The 23,930-nt window shown below is 49.2% G+C and overlaps 1 long non-coding RNA gene across 2 annotated transcripts in view; it reads right to left on the bottom strand.

Annotated features, from left to right (window-relative positions):
* Positions 1-13,612: 13,612 nt before the first annotated feature.
* LOC138487972 (uncharacterized) overlaps positions 13,613-23,930 on the bottom strand; it is a 117,453-nt gene continuing 107,135 nt past the window's right edge. For both annotated transcript variants that reach the window (XR_011274562.1, XR_011274561.1), the window contains one exon: positions 13,613-15,780. This is a non-coding gene — a long non-coding RNA (uncharacterized lncRNA). The remainder of the gene's footprint in view (positions 15,781-23,930) is intronic.

The raw sequence follows: 23,930 nt of genomic DNA, 5'->3' as shown, positions 1-23,930 counted from the left end.
TCTCTTGGCCATCTTCCTGCTCCCACCTGTGAAGCTAAAAACCTCAGGGTCATCTTCAACTCCACACTCTCCTTCTCTCCTCACATCTCTGATGCCTCTAAGAAGTAACACTACAAGCTGCACCTCCTCACAGGTATTCTTCCTTTCCTCTCCTTCCTCCAGAAGGTCACTGTTTCCAGAGCTCTGGTTCTCTCTAGGCTGGACTACTGCAACAGCCTATTTCTAAATGTGCCTGCTTCTACTCTTCCCCCTCTGCAACTCATCCAGAACAGGACTACGCGACTTATACTTAGCCTCAAGCCCAGGGATCGTATCCCTCCAGGACTGAAATCTCTTCACTGGCTCCCAGTGGCTGCGAGGATTAATTTCAAAACTATTTGCATTGTCCACAAGGCCTTCTGGGACCTAGGGCCTCAATACCTTCAACTCTCTCTTCCTAAGTATCTTCCTTCTCGAGATCTTTGCTCATCTGCCTCCAACTCCCTCAGGGTCAGTCACTTCTCCAAGCAACGAGTTGGTGGTAGATCTCTTTCTGCTGCTGGGGCCTCCCTCTGGAACAGTCTCCCTGCCTCCCTGAAACTTGAGGAGAACCATCTCTGGTCCCGGAAGCACCTCAAAACCTTCCTCTTTGCTTCTGCTTTCTCTCCTCCTCCCCCCTGCTGAACTCCTGGCTGAAACTGAAACTGCGCTGGTCACCTGGCCACCCTCTGATCTCAGGCCCAGGTCCCCTCCCCTGCCAGTTGCACCATGTACTGCCTCCCTGGCACCCCCCACACATTGGGGCTGTTTTCTGTATCCCTACAGCCCCCTACTAGCACTTGACACCTGATGTCTGCACTTACCCTTGCCACCAGCTGGCCGCACTTTTACTTTTTGCTTTATTTATCAGTTTATTTTACTGTCGTTCCCATATACTGCATTGCCCCTTCCCCCTGCACTTTTTCTCCTTCCCTCTTCCCCTGCACTTGCGTGATCTCAATGTCACCTGGCCTAGTAGGATCGTTTTCTGTCTTCCCTTTGTTCCCCTCCCTTGCCTTGTCGCGCCTTGAAACACTTGTGTATAGGCACATTATAAATGCCACATCAGATCATATCATATCTGGTACTGGGACGAGTAGGAAAGATGCCGAGTACCAAGACTGTTGTGAAATCAATGTGAATAGCCTGCACCTGGAGCCAAAGGGGCGGCATAAATGGCCTGCTCAGGTCAGGCTAATGACGAAAGAGAAGGGGAAGGATAAAAGGTGCATGCCGGCAGAGAAGCTGGCGAAGGCAGGGAGACACGTGTCCAAGGCACAGAGGGTCTGCAGAGTCGCTGTAGCGGAAGCAGCGTGCAGCTGTTGTTGTTGCAAAGTCTCTGGTGGTAGGGTTAAGCTGCCGACCCCCTGGAGTCAAGAGGACTTCCGCTCTGGTAACCCGAGTTGTCAGATACCCAGGATACCCAGATACCCATGCTTGCCGAAACAGGAACAGCTGCAGCAGCAAAGGACCATCCGAAGCAGAGAAGGGCACATGAAGACCATACCTGGTGAGTCAAGTGAGGCAAGAGTGTCTCTGGGATGCCGTGGTGCTTGCCTCGTGGTGAAAGAAGCTTAGAGGGGTCGCGAGAGAGCGATCGACAGCGGAGGTAATGTAATTGCCAGTACTGGAAATGTAAAACACTGATGTTTAGCAGCAACGAGAATGTGATGAAAGGAGTGGTTTGTGAATACCGAACTGTAACACAATTGAGAAGGCTGCTGAGAGGCCAGAAAAAGAAGTAAACTTGAAATTGAGTGAGAAGCCCACGGGCACGGTGCAGATTCCCAGCAAGGGAGTGAACTGGGAATTTGCATTTACATTATTTTGGAGATGAATGAGCTGCAATTTTGAATATCGAACCAAAGGAAAGTAATGAGTGAATGCCACATGAGTGGAACGTGGAGAAAAGTGTTCCCTGATACAAAGAAACTGTGAATCATAGAAACTGAAGAAAGCAAGTATTGATAATAAAATTAAAGAACTGTGAATTGTACAAGTTGAGCAAAAGCAAGCATTGGCAAGAGCCATAGGAAAAGAGGAGGTGTACAAGTTGCAAGTTGAAACTTAGGCAACATTATGAGAAAGTCTGATAATTTGACAATTGAATGGTGGCAAAACAAGTGTTGAAAAGAACTGCGAGAATCTAAGTCCAATACCACTGTTGAGTTGAAGCAGGGGTGCTTCAACTGTGGAAAAGAAGGATCAGGGTTGAAAGCACGAGACGGAAATGTTTGAGGGAGAAAAGACTGAAGATCATTTTTCCAAAATAACCTTTAGTCTTTTCTCCGTTGAACATTTCTGACTTGTATAGCCCAAACTGTACTCTGTTGTCTGTGTCGGCTTCCTGATGCCTTCACAGGTCCTGTCCAGACTCGTGTATAGGCTCAAACGGAGGTCGCATAAGACTTCACTCAAGTATCTCTCTTGGAATACTACCTTTCTAGTTGCCATCACATCTGCACGAAGGGTAGGCAAGATCAGAGCTTTGTCCTCCAAGGCACCCTGCATGACTTTCCACAAGTCCACAGTGAATCTACGCACCAACCCGTCTTTTGTGCCCAAGGTTTCTTCAGAATTTCACCTCGATGAACCAGTGGTGTTGCTGGTTTTCTTCGGAGCCCCCCGGTCTATCCGGCAAAATGATCACTATATTCCTTGGACTTTGTGTGTGCTTTGAAGTACTATATCGCCCGCACAAAGGCTATACGAAAGACCGCTCAACTCTTTGTGACATTTGGCCCCTCTGGTAAGGCTCTTTCCAAGCCTTTAATTGCTAGGTGGAGTTCATCCTGCATTTCTTTCTTCCATCAGCCAGCGGGCAGACCCAGAGATCATTCCACCAGAGTGGTAGCCACAGGTTTCCTCTCTGGGGTTCCCCGGGCAGCAACCTGGACGACGGTGCACACATTTACTCAATTTTACTGAATCAACAGGGATTATGCGGCAGAGTTCAGAGTTGCCCAGGCGGTTCTATGTACGCTGTTTGCGCAAGGTTAGTGTCTCTGGTGTTAAGACTTGCTATAAGGAGCTTACCTCCACCCCTTATGGTTATTAGTACTGCTATGTAATCTATTCACAATATGTGAATATATGAAAGATCCAGTGCTGGAGAAGGAATACGTTACCTGTAACTCCTGTTCTCCAGCATTGGTACCTTTCATAGATTCACATGCAACCCTCCCACCTACCCCTCTGGCTCTTCTTGGCTCATATTGCCACTTTATGTGCACTATGCTCAAATCTGAAGATGGCCACCAAGTTTGAAGCTAAAGGAGCCTTTAATATTGGCTGTGGGCAGAATTACCAAAAATGACCACCTGATGCGAGAAACCTAAGGGTATCCTTACTCCTGCTCCCCTTGGATCCTCTTCTCAGGTGGCCAGGGAAAGGCCATCGCTTTTGGATCCTGACCCTGGGGGTGGAGAAGTTAGGGAGGATCCCCTGGGTGGAGGGTCCTTGGGGATTGGGAGTGGGGTGCCCACAGGTGAGACATGGTATCCCCCTTTCCCTATTGAAGACCAACCTAACCCTCCACCGGCCTTGATAGGCTATTGTAAAACCTCTACCATCCTTTCCTCACATTTTACTGCTGACAGTACTGGGATGAGGAAGAGGCGACTGGGAGTGATGAACACTAAAACCTAATTTCACCACTCTAGTACTGGGACGAAGAAGATGCCTGTAGAGTGCTTTAAAGGTCAGGCATGTCCCTTTAATTATAGTTAGGCAAGCCCAATTGTGAGTTCACACTTGCAACCTGCCAAGTGGTTGCAGATTTATAAAGAGACACCAAAGAAACAGCAAGAGCCACAACAAGGAGGCATGTGTGGGAGAGACAAGCAGGGGACCCTTCTCGTGAGGGGGCAGCTGTGGCGGAACCTGAGAGGAAGGGAGGAGGACGACGAGGATGAGGACGAGGAAGACCAAAACCCAAGCAAGGCATTCACTGATCCCCAGGGTTAGGCCTTCACCCTGGACCCTCACAGACAGCCAGTTGGTCACCCTTTACCGCCTCAACAGGGAGACCATTACAGAGCTGGTCACCACAATACAGGACGACATAGGGAGAAGGATCAACATACAGACAGCTGCACCATCACTGCTGAAGCTAGTGTTTGTCCTACAATTTCTTGGAACTGGCACCTTCCAGCACTCTGTGGCCATGGTGCATGCCATGGCACATCCCACATTCTGCACAGTTTTGGCATATGTGCTTGGAGCCCTCCTGCAGCAAGTGCAACGCAACATCTCACTGCCAACCACCCAAGGCCAGGTCAATGTCATGAAGGCACAGTTCTATGCCATTGCCCAAATGCTAAATGTGATCGCTGCCCTGGACTGTACCCATGTTGCGCTGGTGGCCCCCCAGCCCATGAAGCAGTGTACCACTTCCTGCATGTGCAGGTGACCTGCGACCCCAACCTGTACATCACCCACTGCTGTGCCCCCCACCCTTGTTCCACCCACCATGCCATGGTCCTATGAGACAGCGCACTGCCAGTATACATGGAGAGGAACAGAGTACAACACACCTGGATAGTGGGTGAGTAGAAAAGTCAGTACACATGCGCCACGAAGCACATGCCCAAATGTGGGAGAGGGTGTGAATGACTACACAAAGGACGGCATGACAAGTGAATGAGAAAACTGTACTTCACCTCCTCCCGCACCATTGTCACAGTACAGGCCAGGGAGCATGCACATTTCAGACTTAGCTGCATGGAGAAGCAGTAGTACACATACAGTAACAACCAATTACACCAACATGACTACAGGTACCACAATGCAACATGCACTTACCAAATCAATGCTGACAAATGGCCACATTGACTCACACAACAACGCTGCCAATACCACAGTCATGCACCCATGTGTGGCAGGCCACAACGCCCATCCGTTGCTACAAGATGCCCACAGAGCGCCCATGGGGAATCCAGCATGCCACATGCATGGTGGAAATATACAGCCACATGACAGCCACCATGTCCGGTGCACATGTCACCGACAGACACCTTACGCAACATATGCTGCAAGGGAACAGGGTGCATGTGAAGCAGCAACAATGCATGGCATGAGTGACACTGCATGCACAGACATAGAATAGTCATATGCCGTGAAATGAAGGTCCATGTGCATGCACAAGTAGTCCATTGACCTGATATTGTGTAAGTCCACCCACACACCTTAAACCATGTCTAATGCCTGTGTCTTCACCCCATGCAGGTGACTCCGGATACCCACAGCTTCCCTGGCTAATGACCAATGTGCATGATCCACAAACATCACAGAATATTGCCTACAACCACGCTCACAGCAGGACCCGTGTGTGCATCGAGCGTACCTTTGGCCTCCTGAAGCCACTGTTCTGCTGCTTCGACGGTACTGGTGGAGCCCTGATGTACGCTCCAGAGAAAGTGGGTAAAATTGTGTGTACCATGCTGCACAATATCTGCTTGAGGAGAAATGTTCCACTACCCTGTGACGTGGACATGCCACCCCCAGAGGATAAGGTAGCAGTGCCTGTGGCTGAGGCAAATGCATGCATTGCCATAGATGATGTGAGGGGTGGGCGATTGGCACACCAGGGACTGATAGACAATTTCTTTTGACACTTTCACATGGCACAAGCCATGCATGACTGTGTGACACCACCTCAATCAATGAACACAATGACACAATCAGGAATATCCTCGCATTGATGAAGTTCAACGGTTTTTATGTAATGAAGTGCCCCAACTGTCCCCCTCCCACCACCAACTCCCGATCACACTATCCCCTCTCCCTCCCACCACCAACTCCCCTCACACTATCCCCCTCCCCATTAACTCCCCATCACACTATCCCCCCTCCCACCACCAACTCCCCATCACACCATCCCTCCTCCCCCTCCCCCCACCAAATCTTCCTCCCCCTCCCACCACCAACTCCCATCACACTATCCTCCTCCCACCCACCACCAACTCCCCATCACACTATTCCCCCTCCCACCACCAACTCTCCATCACACTATCCCTCCTCCTCCCTCCTGACACCAATTCCTCATCACACTATCCCCCATCCCCCTCATACCACCAACTCCCCTCACACTATTCCCCCTCCCACCACCAACTCTCCATCACACTATCCCTCCTCCTCCCTCCTGACACCAATTCCTCATCACACTATCCCCCATCTCCCTCCCACCACCAGCTCCCTTCACACTATCCCCCTCCCCATCACACTATGCCCCCTCCCACCACCAACTCCCCATCACACCATCCCTCCTCCCCCTCCCACCACCAAATCTTCCACCCCCTCCCACCACCAACTCCCATCACACTATCCTCCTCCCACCCACCACCAACTCCCCATCACACTATTCCCCCTCCCACCACCAACTCTCCATCACACTATCCCTCCTCCTCCCTCCTGACACCAATTCCTCATCACACTATCCCCCATCCCCTCACACCACCAACTCCCCATCAAACCATCCCACCTCCCACCACCAACTCCCCAGCATGGCCACTCATGGCAGTCAGTGTCTCAGAGTCCATCACAACCGTGGCCTCTCCCCCCTGCCAGACCCTGGTGATTTTGGGCACAGAAGGCTCTATGACTGATGCCTCAGCGTGCCCTGCTGTGACTGCTCTGTGGGTGTGGTGGGAGTGGAAGGGACGGAGCATGTCCCCGGGTTTTGTTGGTGTTGGACCCCTGTGCCCTGCCGGATGGCCTCTGCCAGTGCAGAGAGGCCTTCTGTCATCTCCATGGCCCTTTGGGAGTACAGAGTCAGGGTGGCCGTATTGGCAGTTGTACCGGCCCTGTTCCGCGTGATGGTCCGCACAAACCTGTGGGTAGCCCCTTGGATGCTGTCCCTAATGGCGTTCAGGTGTTTCGAGTGCATGTGGCCAATTGCCTCCATATTCCGCTGTCTGCGCTTCATGTCCTCAAGCCTCCGCAACAGCATGCTATGTGCTGGTGTGTGCTGTGGTTGAGGGGCTCTGCACTGGCCCTGGGCTGTATTCAAGGGAGCCATTATGAGGGTGTATCAACAGGTGTCTGTGTATGCTGGTGGTGTGGTGGGCTCTCCGGGGAGTGTTGACGCTGGCAATGTGGTGGGCTCTCTGGGGAGTGTTGACGACTGCGGTGTGGTGGGCTATCTGTGGATTATGGCCCTTCGGCAGGCTGTGACACTGGGCTGGTGTCCCCCTGTGCCAGCTCTGTCGCCCTGCCTGCAGGTGTGGCCTCAGTGTCTGTGCCTCCGGCTGCAGGAGTGGGTGCGGTGTGCCTTGTACTGCTCCTGGTGGCCTGAGGTGTGCAAGTTGGTTTGGCCATGCTCTGTTGCGGTGTTACGTGGCGGGACATCTGCCTCGGTGTAGCCTGAGTGGGCCTTTGTGAGGTGGTGGTGGTGGTTGCAGACCTTGAGGGCCTGGATGTGTGCTCCAAGATGGGCCGGCAACCTCCTCTTCCTACTCTGATGCATCTGGCGATGCGCAAGTGCCTGTAGGGGACATAGAAAATAGGCAGGTATGGTTCCCCCACGTGTGTTGGCATGCAAGACAAAATTGCTATGGTACAGAGTGGGACCCCACACATATGGGCCAATGGTCATGGTTGGTCAGGGGAGATTGCATGTGGCCCCAGCATCATGGGGTTGCTTGTAGCGATGAGTGTGCGACAAATGGCTAGTTGGTCTTTGGCCTGTGTATGGGGAGGGTAGGGCGTCCATGCTGGGGCAACTTATGATTGGCATGCATGCTTGTGGTCCTTCATGCCCCCTCATCCTCTCCCCGAATTGCACTCACATGCTGGGGCTGGTGGCTTAGTTCATGGCACTGTCACGGCTCCATGGGGCACTGCTGTGCAGCCAGCAAGGCTGCACTGTGGTGCACAGTGATTGGCAGACTGGGTACATGTCCTCCACACCGACGTGTACTTCCCTGTGGCTTGTCTGCCATGTCAACATGGGGCAGGCCAACTGGGCCCGCAACATGCTGGTTTGAATGCTACACAGTTTTGTGGTCGCTTGCCACCTCAATCTGCTGGCACAGGGTGCACCAGTAGGGGTGGGGTGCGCATGGCATTTGTTTGAGTCACTTGCCACCCCTTCCCACTGCTGTGATGCTCAGGGATGCCCTTGGTGCCCTGCCCCATGGGTGCTGTGGAGTGTGGCTGGAATGCCACCCCGTCACTCTGCCCTATTGGCATGCCCAGCTTCTGGGCCTGCTGACATGTGTCCCTGTCCACTGGGGCATCCTATGCTGAGCTGTCATTTGTGCACGCACTTGTGTTGGGGGTTGATTCACCTCCTGGCTGCTGGCACCCGCCTCCACACTGCCAACTCCCTCTATCCCTTTGATGTCCAGCACCGTACTGCATTTCTCCTCTCAGGCAGTCAGGACCAGTGCCTCACAGTGCCTCCTCCAGCCTCCAGGGACTCCTGGCAGTGTTGGGACAGCAGTCCTGGCAACCTGACACACAGGTCGTTCCACCGCTTGCGGCAGTCCTCACCATCATGAGGTACACTTGCCACTGCTGTCACCTTCTGGCAGATGGCGTTCCAGATGGCTGTCCTGCGATGCCCAGTGGTCCTCTGCTGCCGACTGCCATAAAGTTCCACACAGTGGGCAATTACCTCGTCTGTGAGGAACGCCAGCTCCCCTCACTAAATTTGGGTTTTCGCAGGCAATGTTTTGCAAACCTTGCCTCTTATACTTGTTTAATGGATTGTGTTTTTCAAAATGGCTGTGGCAATGCTTCACGTTCCGGCGATGACGCAACTTCTGCTCACGCTAATAGCACAGGGATCGCCGGCGATAACGCTATTAGCGCCGGTTTGTCTGCAGTGACCCTTATATCGGCGCAGTTTCTATTGGGTAACAGCATTACCACCGGAGTCGGGCGTGTTCACGCCAGGTTGTGATGCAGTGCTAATTCCACTGTACCACCCGACGGTAACACTATTTCCGCTCAGTGGAAAATGCAGTGGGTTACTGCCAGATTTGTGATGAGACCCTCAGATTTTCCTTAGTTTCATTCAGGCTGGGAAATCCCATTTTACCATACTTAGGCCTTCAAACATCCTGACATTTGAGTTAATAAACCATTTTGTTTTGAAAAAATGAAGGAGGGCGAGGCGCACACTCCAGGTCCTGGTCAATTAAATCTGTTGCAAAAAATATATAACTGGGTTAAATCCCAAAATGGACAAGAATTCACAGGGTTAGATCCCATCTGCTGCAAATCCCAAAGATGAACAAGTATTAACAGGGTTAGATCCCATCTGCTCATTGTTCTCCATAATCTCCTTGTTGCTTTTTAATGAGTGTATGAGTATATTATATGATAGGGCATTTATAACACGCCTATACACAAGTGTTTCAAGGTGCGACAAGGCAAGGGAGGGGGAACAGAGGAAGACAGAGACAATGATCTTACTAGGCCAGGTGACATGGAGATCACGCAAATGCATGGGAGGGTTAAGGGGAAAAAGTGCAGGGGTAAGTGTGAAGGGACAGTCAGTGCATAGGATAAACAGTAAATAAATAAAGACAATAAATAAAAAGTGCGTCCAGCTGGTGGCAAGTGCAAGTGCAGACATCAGTTGTCAAGTGCAGGTAGGGAGCTATAGGTATACAGAAACAGTCCCTGAGTGCCAGGGTTGCCAGGGGGCCAGTGCAGGTGTGCAACTGGCAGGGTGGGGACCTGGGCCAGAGAGTAGATGGTAGCCAGGTAACCAGTGCAGTTTCAGTTCAGCCAGGAGATCACAGGGGAGAGGAGGAGAGAAAGCAGAAGGAAAGAGGAAGGTCTTGAGGTGCTTCTGGAACCGGAGATGGTTCTCTTCAAGTTTCAGATATGCAGGGACGTTGTTCTAGAGGGAGGCCCCAGCAGAAGAAAGATCTACCACCGTGTTGCTTGTAGAAGCGACTGACACTGTGGGAGTTGAAGGCAGATGAGCGAAGATCGAGAAGGAAGATATTTAGGAAGAGAGAGTTGAAGGGATTGAGGTCCCAGGCCAGAGAAAGCCTTGTGGACAATGCAGAGGGTTTTGAACTTAATCCTCGCCGCCACTGGGAGCCAGTGCAGAGATTTCAGTCCTGGAGGACAAGACTTTCAGTCCTATTTTGGATCAGTTGCAGAGGGCGGAGAGTAGAGGCAAGCAGATTTAGAAAGAGGCTGTTGCAGTAGTCCAGCATAGAGAGAACCAGAGCTCTGGAGACAGTGAGCTTCTGGGGAAGGAGAGGAAAGGAAGAATACCTCTGAGGAAGTGCAACTGGTAGTGTGACTTCTTAGAGATGGCAGAGATATGAGGAGAAAAGTAGAGTGTGGAGTCGAAGATGACTCTGAGGTTTTTTGCTCACAGGTGGGAGCAGGAAGAGGGCCAAGAGAGGCCGGTCTTACTGGCATTAAGGCAGAGATCATTGGTGGCACACCACTCCTGGATAGCAGACAGTCAGAGAAGGAGAAGAGGTGGTGCAAGGGAGCCTGAAAATGAGTTGAGTGTCATCCGCATAGCACTGAAAGTTGGGGCAGAGAGCGGCAATGCAGTGGTCAAGAAGTGGCAGACATTAGTTGAAGAGCCAGGGAAAGAGGTTACACCCCTAGGAAACAACACAGGTAGAGATAGAGGAGAGGGAGGACCCAGGTTGAACCTGGGCAGGTCGATCAGAGAGGAAAGAAGTCAGCCCAGCCAGGCCCTGATCGATGATACCCAAGTTATCACAGAGATAGTTGAGCAGGATGGCATGGTTGACCATGTCAAAGGCAGAAGAGAGATCAAGTAAGATGAGGACACAGGGGGTGATGGAATCAAGGTTGGAAAGCAGGTCTTCACGGATGTTCAGGAGAGCAGTTTCCATGCTTCTGAAGCCAGACTGATGGTCATGGAGACAACCAGCAGATACAGTGTGAAGATTAAGCTGGGAGATAGCCAGCCTTTCCAGGAGTTTGCACAGGAAAGTAGTGATGGAGATTGGGCGATAGTTAGCCGGGCAGGAAGGGTCGGCAGAGGGCTTCTTAAGAAGAGGGTGGACAAGAGAGTGCTTCAGGAGGGAAGGGAAGACTCCAGCGGCGAAGGAGTGGTTGCAAAAGTCAGCCAGAGCAGGAGCCAGTGTGTGAATGTGGTCCTTGATGGTTTTGGAGGAACAGGGCTGAATCTGTTTTGACGAGACTTTCATAGATCGGACTTGTCTAGAAACCTTGTCAGGGGAGAACAGGGGAAAGGCAGAGAAGGGGGGAGGGGAGGTGGCCGAAGAAGGGGCAGAGGAATAGCAAGGAGTAGAGGGAGGAGGGGGAGAGGAAGAGAGAGAGGACAGGATGTCCTGAGTTTTACAGATGAAATGAGAAGCCAGGGCCGTGCAGAGGGCCTGGGAGGGGACAGGAGAGTTATAGACTATAGCAGGATTGGTCAGCTCCTTGCAGATTTTAAATAGTTCAGCCGAGTTGTTGGAAGCCGCAGAGATGCGGGCTTGGATGTGGGCTCTCTTCTTGGTGTAGATAGAGAGTCGGTATTGCCTTTGGAGCAGGCGGCAGACCAGTTTGTCAGAAGGTGTACCGGAAGCATGCCATTTCCTATCAGCCACCATGCACTTGCATTCAAGGGTGACGAGGTCTGAGTCGTACCAAAAGTTGCACTTGGCTTTGGGCTTCAAGCGGATCCTCATGACAGGTGCAAGAACATTGAGGGTATCAAATATAGCAGAGTGGAGCATGGAAAGGGCTGTATCAGGGTGCGAGTCAGCCAAGGAGGGAGGTGGGGGTGAGAAAATGGCAGCAAAACATATGCGATTGGCTGGACTGGGAAGATGAGCAGAGCCTCTACATTGGCCGACAGGTAAACTCTTCCAGGTGAAGTACCAATATTGTCATAGATTTTTTTTGTGTGTAGATATATTTCTGAGACTTGGTGATCTGTTAAGAATCACACACGTTGCATAGACCGACTTCTAGTGGTTGGTGCAGAGCATTATTTGTTTTCGAAGTCTAAAAAAGGGCGATGACAAGGTGTTCCTGTAATACTATCCCTACTGTTAAATGTACAGTACCCAACATCCTTCATATGTTGATGTCCTCAGATTTCTTTTCGCCCCTCATATTGGTCACATATGTGTAGTTTGTGAGAAATGGATTAATTTAGCGCTTGATCTTGAGCAAAATAAGTCGGCTACCTCGACACCGAATACTGTTCAGACAAAGATTTCAAGCCCGGCAGAATAACTCTGATGACCAGTGTCTTGAATTCCGATGATCGATGGTCGACCACCACTCCAGACCTTTAAGGTGTTACAGTAAGGAGAGAGAGGGAAAGACTTATACTAGACTTTTGTAGAATGCCTTATCCTACTTTCCACTCATTCAATTTGAGCTTCCTGTCCTCCAGTGTCAATGATGGAGAAAACTCCATCTCTAGGTTTTGCCCCTCCTGTGATAATACATTTGCCTGGAAGGACACACACAGAGTGTGCAATTACTGCCTTCCATGACATTATCAGGAGGAGATGTGTCTGGCGTGTAAGCTCTTTAAGACAAAGACACTTAAAGATAGTAATTTGAAGCATTGTGCAACCTATGCAAGGCAGGCTGAGGCATCCATGAAATCTTCTGCAGTTGCAGAAAACCTTGAGGTAACAACAAAAACAGGACATTGGTCAGAATATTTCTGTAATTGGGCACACATAGGTCTGTGATAGTTCTAAACAAAAAGGTACCTTCCTTGTGATGTTCTTGTGGGACCAGGGTGAAAAGCATCCCTACAATGTGGAGAAAACCTAGAAGGAGATTTACCTATATCAGTTTGTGTAAGTTCCTCCTACAATGACATGTGTCATATGGCGTTGTACATTATTAGAACATTAATATATATATATATATATATATATATATATATATATATATATATATATATATATATATATATATATATATATATATATATATTCTTATCCACTTACCAAAAACAAGAATTGGTCTCCTCCCACTTCAGTAAAAGACTCTGTAAGGATGCCATAGCCACAAGATGGCTATGAATTCTGTTTTAATTGCCCAGCAGTGAGCATGTACCGTGATGCGGTCTTGGTATGACATCATCCGCATGATGCCATTGCGCTTGGGTGCCACGTGGCAGACTTGTTCTAATCTTAATATCAGGTTTGTATTCATGGACGTGTATTCATGTGATCTTCAAACACTTTATGGATAATTATAAAATGATCACTCTGTATAATAAACCTATTAGAGCGTGCTGTGATAATGTAACGGTATGTCGACATCCACGTGATGTCATCACGCTTGGGTGCTGCGCGGGTGATTTGTTTTTGATTATTTCTACTGTGTACTTGGCAGACTGAACTGCATTTAGGCGCTGATCTTAAACCCAGCATGATACGAAATGAAGCAGATCTGCGTAGATCATTGGAAAAGGTAGGTTTTTACAGTTTTACGGAACAATAGCATGGAGGTGATATTCCTTAGTTCCTGGGTCAATTAATTCCACGGTCTGTAAATAGAAAACCACCTATGCCCTCTTTGAACATAGCAGGGAGAGGGTATTGAACTCGGGGGTCCTCCGATCCCACCATATAAAACTCGTAATCAAAACGGAGCACACACCGGGCAAGAAGCAATGCTGTTTATTACAGCTAAGCAAGCAAAAATCAAACAGAACAGTGGACTGAAACTGATTGATGAGAGCTGACATCTGGGCATTCATCGAACATTAGTTTTATACTATAAAACACAATGGTCAGGACACTAGAACAATTGCAATTCAGTATGTTCATGTTTTCAATGTTTAGCCAAGAATCTCATTGGCTAAGCTATGTCATATACTTAGTGCTAAATGTATGTTAGGGGAACATGATTGGAGCAAACAGATCAACAGTATACCAACTCATCACCTCCCTATGTGGCACCACATCGATTCTCACCCCTACCAGGAACAGTTGCAAATAGTAAAATAACATGTGTGCGGACTGCCGGAACTTTATTATACTTCCATTGGTCAGCACCATTGTGAAAAGAACAAGAGACACCCTGCTTTTGGTGGGAAAGGAGACATTCACACGGTACCTGCTGGATATTTGCCTTTGCAAATCTTGTAGTGGATACTCTAAAGGCTGCCCACCTCCCTGGAACACAGAGTCTTACCATTTGATTGGTCCTCCCAGGAACTCCACTCCGTTCAGTGTCCCTTTCCCATAGAACGGTTCACTAGCTCAGATCCACTTCCCCTCTACCCATGTGTTCCTGTAGAATTGGCTTTCCGGCCTGTTATTTAATTACCCATCACAGCTGAGCGAGCAAAAATCTTAGCTGCTTCGGTCTGCCTGTTACGTGCAGCTTAGGCTCCTTCTCCCTCCACCCTGGCCCGTGGTGGGTTGACCATGCCACAGCAAGTTTCCCCAGCAATGCCCTGTCTGGTGGCACCCCTGCTAAATGTCTTTCTCTGGGATTTTCCAATATCTAACAATATCATACAAGGGTTCCCCGGGCCTACGACATGCACTGTGTTTTCCTACCTCCCGCATTTCCCCGCAAGGCTTACTTTCATGGTGTGTCTTCCTCCCCTTGAATGTGCCCCAACCCCACTTTCTTATTCTCAAAGGTGGTAGGTGCGCCCCCTAACTGCTGCTGAATTAGCACCTTTAATACATTCCCCCTTCGATCGATCTTTCGATCAACATCTCTTTCCTGCTAATTTCCTCACCCTTTTCCTTGTGCACCCACACCCGTGTGACCCTGTTCATGTGCCCTTCCTCTTTGTACCCTTCTAGGTATCCCATCAGGTGAGCATTCAATCCAAAAGGCCTCGTAGCTTTCCACGTCTTGTGGGGGTGCTGTAAAAATTAACTCTACATCATCTTCCCTCATTCACATTTGGAGGCTCTTCACCTAACTCTTTTGCAATCTCAATTTTATTCACTGACATTATGTAACAGGCTTTACTCTGGTGGCAGTTGCACTGGCCGATGACCCACCAACTGATGTAGATGGCGAGGAGCATCACAACGAGTTCAGGGACAGTTATTTTGAACATTGCTGCAAGACAATCTGGGACCCAAATGAATGATAAGTCAAGCCGGGTGTTTGATGTGATGTCCAGGGTTTCCTTTATCATTCTTTCATGTATTGTTCATATCACTTCGACAGCTTCCGTAAGTGTCTTGTTGGCTGCACCATTAGCAGGTGTTGCTGTGCAACATGTGCACCCGATCTTGTGGTACACACCGCCTTCCTTAGCAGTTGTAAGGTCCAATATGCAGCTATTCTGCAGGGCCATCAGACGTAATACAGTTCTTTCCGCACTGCGTTCAATCCTTTTTTGGATGCAATCCATTTAGCGTTAGCTGCTATTTGCACCCCAGGAAGCAGGAGAGAGGTGAAAAATACAGAGGCTTTGCTGAACAATTTCAAATGGGGCGGGATAGCGTCTAAGCTCTGCATGGATTTTCCAATAAATATTAGCTGGCGCTCTTCCTTCTTAGTATCTTTGGTTGCTCACCTCTGGTCTTTTCAAGCCCTTGTCCTTTGTTCTTCCATTTCAGGATGGATAGCTCGTTGAATGGCATCAAATCTGCATGAGGCACCACCAATCAATGTAGGGCTGTGGAGGGTCACCAGTGCACATACTCTTTCCCAATTTGGTGGTAGCTGGGTGTACGCTCTTATTCCACAGGCCCACCATACTTCCATTACTGCCGCTGTCCCTTGCAGCAATGCCTCAATGCTCATCATTCTCTCTCACAGCCGATGTTCATCCCCAGAGCCACTGTCCCATTTGCTCTGAAACACAAAGAATACTGTGTGAGTTGTTTTAATTAGACTGGGCAATGTCTTTCATCTATCCATGTTAAGGCATGCACATTAGCATCCCATAATCTCCTGCAACCATCATCTATGTTCTTCACCACCCTCTCTTCGAACCCCACCAGCCCTTAGGCGCAACATTTGTACCATCCCTCTTTCCAATTTTCCGCTGTGGTACACCAACCCCTTTATTTGCATTATGGGTCTGGTGTGGCACCAGGGTATATAGTGTACTGCCAACATTTTACAGAGCATTCTCTTGTGGGCAGTGACCACCTGTTTTCCTTTCTGCACCCTGTCAGTGTGATACTCTAGTATCACATGCTTGGTAGTTTTCTCCTGGACCATGCTTTCTAGTTATATTTAGTTGTCTTCATACACCTTCTCCCCCTCATCTATCCATTTTACTTCTACAGTGTTCCCCTTGACCATCCCACTGGTTTTGCACAGACTTCTACTGTCAATTCTTTTGGCAAAAATCATTTCCGTGTCCCTGAAAGGTGTGGGATGAGTGAGCACACATAGCATATGCCATTGGTGCTTTCTCGCTCCACCCTCTTTATTTCCTGTACCATACATTTTCAGATGCTAGGTCCCCTCCCGCCCCAATAGCAATGTAAAGTCCTGCTATACTAGATATACTTCTTTTGGTGCGCGTTTCCCTTCCACCATCAGTAGGCTTACTCGTACTACACCTATGCAGCAGGAACCAGAAGAGCAGGAGAAGACCGAAGAAAAACAGAAAAATCCAATCTCTATCATATTTGCATCAACTTTTGTCCTTCTCCCATTCCCCCTATTATTCTCTTGCCCCTCTTCACTTTCATTTATGGGCCATCTACAGAGTCTTATTTCAGTACACAGAGTCAATTACAATTGGGTAATACTTCCCATTAGGTGACGCTTTGCCTTTCCATTGTGCTGCTGTTGTCTTTGCGAACTTCGGACAAATAAATCCATGCCCTTCTTTCCTTTATCTTCACTGCCTTTGGGGTTGCGTAGACAACTTTGAATTGACTGCAAAACCAGGGCTCCTTCCCCTTTCTTACCACGGTGCAGACGAGAACTCTGTCTCCAGGATAGAGAGGCTGTGCGTGTGGAAAGTCTTCCTTCTGGTGGCAACCCGTGTGCTCTCACTGTTGGTCGGCCAACATGTAGGTCGCTGAACCTGTTGTGAGATGTAGCGGAGCACATTTGTGTTTTCTGTCAAGTATGCTTTCATTTAGTCTCGGAGGATCCCTGAGCTAGGGTTAGTATCCGAAATTGAATGTGTAGGAGGGACAGGTGCAGGCATCCTCCTACCCGTTACGATTTTGTGCAGAGTCAAATGCTGATCCGCACTTGGTGATTTGCAGAGGGCAGAAAGAGCAAGGGCGGCACAGAGATGATGCTAGATTTGCCAAGTGTTCTTTAAGTAAGCCATTGAGCCTTTCAACAATCCTGTTCACCCATGGCCAGTACACTGTGAAAAGCTTGCGTTTTATCCCTAAGAGGTGCGTAATGTCATCAAAAAGGTCACTGGCGAAATGCTGACAATTATCAGACCTTATCTCTTCACATACTCGCCACCTTGGAAACACTTCCCTCACCAAGAATTTGGATGCAGAACTTGCGTCATTTTTTGCACAGGGCCAATGCCTCAAGCCAATGCGAGAATGAACAGACAGCAGTGATCATGTACCTATAGGAGGCACATCCGTCTTGCATGTCAACATAATTGATATGCAAGTGCCGAAAAGGCGCTTCCGGCCGAGGTATTGTTCCGGTCATCATTTTTAACGTATGACTAGACAAAAATTGTTGACACGTCACACAGTTTACCATGAATTCTGCCACTCTCTCATGGAAATTTGATACACACCATCCTTTATTCATTTCTGCCGCTATACTTTCTTTAGATGCATGGGTGGGAAAGTGCAGCTGTTATAGTGCTACACTTAGCAATTTCCTGGGCATTACATGCTTCCCAGTGCTATTCTGCCTCCAGATCAAGTCAGTGTGGGAGAGCGAGCACCACCGCTGTATCCATAAGTCTTTTGCCCCTCTTGGTGCTTCTCCTTGCAGTTCTATTATTTGGACAATGGGTATTGTGTTGAAACTCTCCTCTCACTCTTCCTGCCCACCCACCTTCCTTCCTGCTGCCCTAAGTGGGGATCTTCCTTTTGCCCTTGGGTAACTTAGGCCCTCATCAGAAGGTTGGCGGAATGGGTTTACCGGCACCGGTAAAGGTGCCGGTAAACCCATTCTGCCCTACCACGAGGTATCCTCGCGGGACCCGCAATGGGCGCCTGGAAAAACCAGGCGTCCATACCGGGTCCCACGAGGACACCAGGGATCCAACAACGGGCCCGTCATTAACAGGCCCGTTGTTAGCTCCATCCTCATTCCCATTGAGCCCTATGGGGGCTCGAATGGGAATGGGGATGGACCGGGTCCGGGTTCCTCGGACGGGGAATTACCAGGTCCGCCAAGGTTGCGATGGCCTGGTAATTCCTCATTCGAGGAACCCGGGCCCGGATTGCGGTAAGGAGGCAACCATGCCACTAAAAGCGGCATGGTTACGGCCAACCTCCTGATGAGGGCCTTAGTGTACTTCCTTCAGGTAAGTAGGCTGCTTCTTTCGCTGCTCTGTCAGCCATTTCATTTACTAATGATTTCCCATCTTGTTTACCTGTGTGGGCGGTGCATTTTATCATCGCCACTGTCCCTCGCCTATTTCAAGGTCAGGCATCATAGTTCTCTTCAATGGATTCTTTTGCGCTTCCCTCACCCATTTCACACTTTTCAAACAAACAGATATTCACAAAGTTCCCTCTCAGTTACTTTCACAGGCAGCCTTTGCCTGTCTTCAAATACTTAAACCTTTCTGAAACACTTTCCAGCTAAACAGCTGTGCTTCATAGAGCTCGAGGAGATCTCCCTTCCCCAACCTTTGCACTTCTCTTTTACAAAACAGCTCTACTTCATAGAGCTCGGGGAGAACTCCATTCCCCTGTACTGTTCTTTCACAATTTTCACCTGTCAGAGACCTCTGCAACCGCATACTATTATCACCCACATGCGTGACCACTCCGACAGCAGGGTCTTTATTATTACCACCTTGCCAGAGAGCTTCGTGTGTGACCACTCTGACAATAGGATTGGTTTCTTCCTATCCGTGGCTCTTGCATTTGGTTTTGCAGAAAGGGCCCATGGCCACTGTGTTCCTGATTACACAAAAGCATATAATTCATTAAAATATCAATTCACTTTCACATTAGCCTTTTGGGTTCTCTGCACGGTCTCTTTCCCTCATGCCCTTTCCTTCAATGGCTTTCAACACATTTTGCTTTCATTATTCACTGTTCTGTTATATTTCAAGAAGCGCATTCTCTCACATGGCACTGCTCCGTTACTTTGTTTCTCATCGGCTCCCTCACGGCTAAATACATTCAAGCTTTCAGTTCAATGTCTTTATACTTCAATGTGTAGCCTTGCATGTAACACTGTAGCTTTCCACAATCGCAATTACCAGCTGTGATTGCTTTTGCGTGTCCTACTTTCAGCTCATCACAGCCAGGGTCTTGCCCACCTGCACCTCAGACACTCCTGGGCGGCCTAGCAGCCCAGGGGAGGGAATGAACAGTTTGCTGGCACATAGAGGCAAGGGACTAGCCGGCCCCTCGGCTCCCTTCTCAGAACTCTCCTGGCTTCTTGGAGACACGGCTCCCTTGCCACACATTCTGCTGCCTCAACTCACAGCCTGACAGCATCTTGGCACCCTGCTCTCCCTGGCCTGGTTCTTGGCAGTTCTCTCTCAGCTGCTTCTCCGTCTCGCCATCCAGCTTGCCTTCCTTCTAGGCCCCTGTCTCACTCCACCTTTTTTAGTTTGGAAAGCGGTCCATGAGTTTCAGGTGTATGTGATTGTGATTGAGTGCCTGATCCTGCCTGACCTTATTAGTAGGACAAGGCCAGTAAATGTTACCAGTGGTAATCTTCCTAGTCTCGGTTTTCCTCGTCTGCGTCTCAGTAATCAGGCTGATAAGGAAAGCAGGAGAGTTATGCGAGTTGTAGTGTCCCATAAATAGGCAATATGTGGTAAGCAAGTGTCAGGAAAGGGGGATACCATGTCTCACCTTCCGGTGTCTTCTCCCCGAGGACTCCCCACTCAGGTGATCCTCCCTCGCTTGTGCACCCCCAGGGTCGCGATCGCCCATCCCTGACCACCTGAATAAGGGATCCCCGGGGACTGAGTCATGAAACACCTTTATGTTTTTCACAGCTTCATTTAACTATTTAAGCAGCTCTGCATGTTGCACAGTGAACCCGTCACGTCTTCTGAACCCTCTCCTTTCCCACCGTGCTAACCCTGAATGTATTGTTGATATAACAATGGCTGAATCGGAATAAATGTTAGCGGCATGTCCTTACATCATGTTTAATGCACTGATCATTGCCACCAATTCTGTAGTGTGAGGGCAGTCATTCTTGGGATGCTATTTATGTTACACACTACTGCCGCTCCAGTATGTCTCCTTTCCGTCTCCGGGTCTATACCCTATGACCCGTCAGTATAAACCATGTCAGCCCTGCTATTTCTTCTCCCTTTACCTGTATGTTTCCTTCCATCCTGTCCATGTGCGCTGCACAATCATTTATGTAGTCCTCTTTCTCTACAGGCTTTACTAGGTAGGTAGCTGTCTTGACCACACAGCACCTTACCACCTCAATGGCTGTATTATTCAGTATTACCTTATAACCAGATGCCCTCTTTGTTGTCAATGTGCTCTTTGAATTTTTCATTATGCTAAATAACGAGTGATCCACAGTACTAGAGGGCACCCCATGGTGATTGTTGCTGCCTTTTCCATGGCAAACGCTGCAGCAGCGAGCGCTTGTTCGCAGGGCAATTGCCCCTGCATCACAGGGTCTAGACTACCACTGTAATAAGCCAGTGGCTGGTGTCTCTGTGGCTTCTTTTGTGTGAGGACCACTGTCATTACTGAGACGTCTGAGTGCGAGAACAGATACACATTTTCTCTGTAGTTTGGGGTGGCCAGTACTGGCACATGAGCCAGTGCGTCTTTTAGCTCTGTGAAACTCTCATTAAGTTATGATGTCCATTTTAGTTCCCTCTTCTCTTTTTGTGCTTCTTTAAGGCCCGGCAATAGGGGTTTTGTGAATAAGGAATAATCGTCGATCTGGGCCCTAATGAATAAGAAGATTCGAAAACTACTGGTTTGGCCATGCGTGTGTGCACCAAGCGCAGCAGGGAAAATAATCTGGTGGTCGGTTGCAACGCTCTGCCCGGACGATCGCCGGGTACAACCCTACACCCTCCAAGCCAGAGTTCAGTGCACACAGCAGCAGCCGAAGAGGAGATGCCAGTGCGAGGCGAAACCTTGTATCCCACATGAGACAATTAAAGGGAAGGTCGCTCTCACCACCCCCCCAGAGAACCAACTCAGCGCGATTACGCTTACACGATGAACGACGTGAAGGTGACTTCAACTTGCTGGTAGGAGACCATCAGGCCAAAATCCTCATCAATATTGGCACCACGCTGAACATCATGTGTGTGTGTCAGAATACCATAAGATGGTGTCCCTGCCACGGCTGTGTCAGTCTGACGTGAAAGTTTTCCAGTGGGCTGCGAGATGGCCGGTGCAAACCACTGAAAATTCTCCACATCACTACGATACAAAGAGAAGTGTACCCAAGTTGAATTCCACATGCTTCAAGGAGAAGTTCCCGGGAGCAACCTACTTGGTCACCCTACACCCATTGAGATGGAGATAGCGGCAGTGACATACAGCATGCAGTCCAGATTATCAGCCAAACAACTGTTCCCGACCCTGTTCGAAGGCATTGGGTGCCTTAAGGGAAGTCCTGTTACACTCCACATCGGTGAATCAGTATCACCGGTTTTTCAACACCTGAGGAGGATCCCAGTACACCTGTAACCACTGGTGGAGGAAGAGATGCAATGCCTATTGAACAATGGCATAATAGAATCGGCTGATAGCCCCATTCCTTGGGTATCCCCCATTGTAGCTGTTCCCAAGAGAGGGTCCACCAATACGATCTGCATATGTGTCGACATGCGCCAGGCAAACAAGGCAGTCGGGCGTGAGAGACATCCCGGAATGCACCTGGATGATACGATTAGTCTACTAAATGGAGCGAAGAAGTTTTCAAAACTCGATCTGAACAAACAATATCATCAGATTGTGATAGATGAACAATTCAGGTATATCACCACGTTAGCCACACCGGTTAGGCTCTTCAGGTACAAGAGACTCAGCTTCGGCATCTGCTCGGTTGCCGAGATATTTCAAGAGAGTGTGATGAGAGTGATTTGGCATGTAAATAACTGTTTCAATTATAGCAACGACATCTTGATATTTGGGGCCACGTTGGCACAACACGATCACGCCTTGCGTCAAGTGTCCACGGCACTGGTGGATGCTGGGTTGATACTCAACAGTGCAAAATGCGTCCTTCACAAATCGCAACTCAAGTTCTATGGCCACATCTTTTCACAAGAGGGCATGCGCCCGGATCCAAGCAAGGTTGCTGCCATCTCAGACTTCATGTCGAGACATCCACTAACATGAGAGTCCACTGACAAAAGCTTGGCGGAAGAATATGTCAACTTCCTCACATGCCATGGGTCCCCAGGGCAATCACATCTGAAACCATCCAAATTCACACAGAGCAAGAGGTTGCACTGCTGAAGGTACAAGAACTAATCCAATCTGGGAGATAGAGAGATCTGTACAGCACCAGTGCAGAAATGCATACATTCTAGAATGTAAGAGAGGAACTGTCAATATCAAGAGATGTAGATGCTCGAAGGAAACAAGAGATGAAGGAATACGCTGATAGCTGACGGCAAGCAGAAAGCACTGACTTGCGAGTAGGTCTAACAAGCAAACAATAAATAGGTGAGAGAGTGCTCATATGCAGACGACAAGATAGAAAGTCACATTCAAAATTTGATGCAGACCACTTGACGATATTGCATGAGAATGGAATAGAACTGGATCCCCGAGAAGAGTGGTTACTCGAAATGTCTCTCACTTCAGACTACAAAGACGAGAGCTGTGAAGATCAAGGGGAGGAAGAAGCTGCTGCATCACATGAGGGGTCCTTGAGCGAGAGAGAAGATAAGCCAAGAGGGTAGCAAGAGGAACGGCAGACTACACCCACCAGGTGTACTCGAAGGCCTGTACACCTCATTGAAGAGATGTGAAAGAAAAAAAAAATGAAGTGACTTTTTGTTTGCCCGATTGGGGAGATGTTGTGTCCTGGCAAGGACATAGTTACCGTAGCGCTGGAGCTCTGTCACGTCACTAGAAGTGTCTGCCAAAGAGGCGAGCGCACACAGCGCATGTGTGCCAGTTTTCATGCGCACAGGCAGTTGCCATCAGGGAGAAATAAAGAAGGTTGAAATGTTCTCTGGGTCCTCAGTTATTTCTCTCTACACTGGAGTTAGCCCCTGCTTCCCTCCAGTGTATCCAGTCATCATCCACGTCCTTGCACACACAAAGTACAAAACAGCACAGACCAGTCCCCGTCGCTCCCGCCCCGGTCCTTTCGCTCTTTCCTCCCCATACTCCTTGTTTTATCAGATGTCCATTTGTCACTATCTTCATCACTCCAGTTGCCCCTAGCAGTCCTTCACCTGAGGCTGCATCGTCATCGCCCCCTCCTTCCACTTCTTTCTTCTTCCCCTCTTCCTCTAGTTTGAATTGTATTCTCCAGGATAGCCATTCCACCTCATCTCCCTTGCTTTTCTTCCGTACCTCCTCTTTTATCACTCTCTCTGCCTCCCTGAATGTGTCCACCTGTTGTCACCTATTATTTCTATGTCTGGTAGGTATTTCCGCTCTCCCCTTGTGTGCAGCTCCTCACTTCGTGGAGCTCTGTCCTTTTCCCCGGTTGTTTTTGCTGTCATGATCTCTGCTTCCAAGAGATCAGGACTTGCCCGACTCCCTTGGAAGCAGACCCATAACCCCGGTTCCGAGTGCCAGCCAGTTCCAATTGGGACCTTTTGGACCCTGTCCTGGCGCCAGTGGCACCAGGCTCATAAAGATGCCCAATCCCAGCGCTGGAAGCGCCGGGCTCATAATGCTTGGGTGGAC

The sequence above is a fragment of the Ambystoma mexicanum genome, chromosome 9 (assembly GCF_040938575.1).
Source record: "Ambystoma mexicanum isolate Mex_15411 chromosome 9, UKY_AmexF1_1, whole genome shotgun sequence".
Taxonomy (NCBI): Eukaryota; Metazoa; Chordata; class Amphibia; order Caudata; family Ambystomatidae; genus Ambystoma; species Ambystoma mexicanum.
Note: the sequence above shows the minus strand (reverse complement) of the source record. Positions and strands in the feature narration are given on the sequence as shown.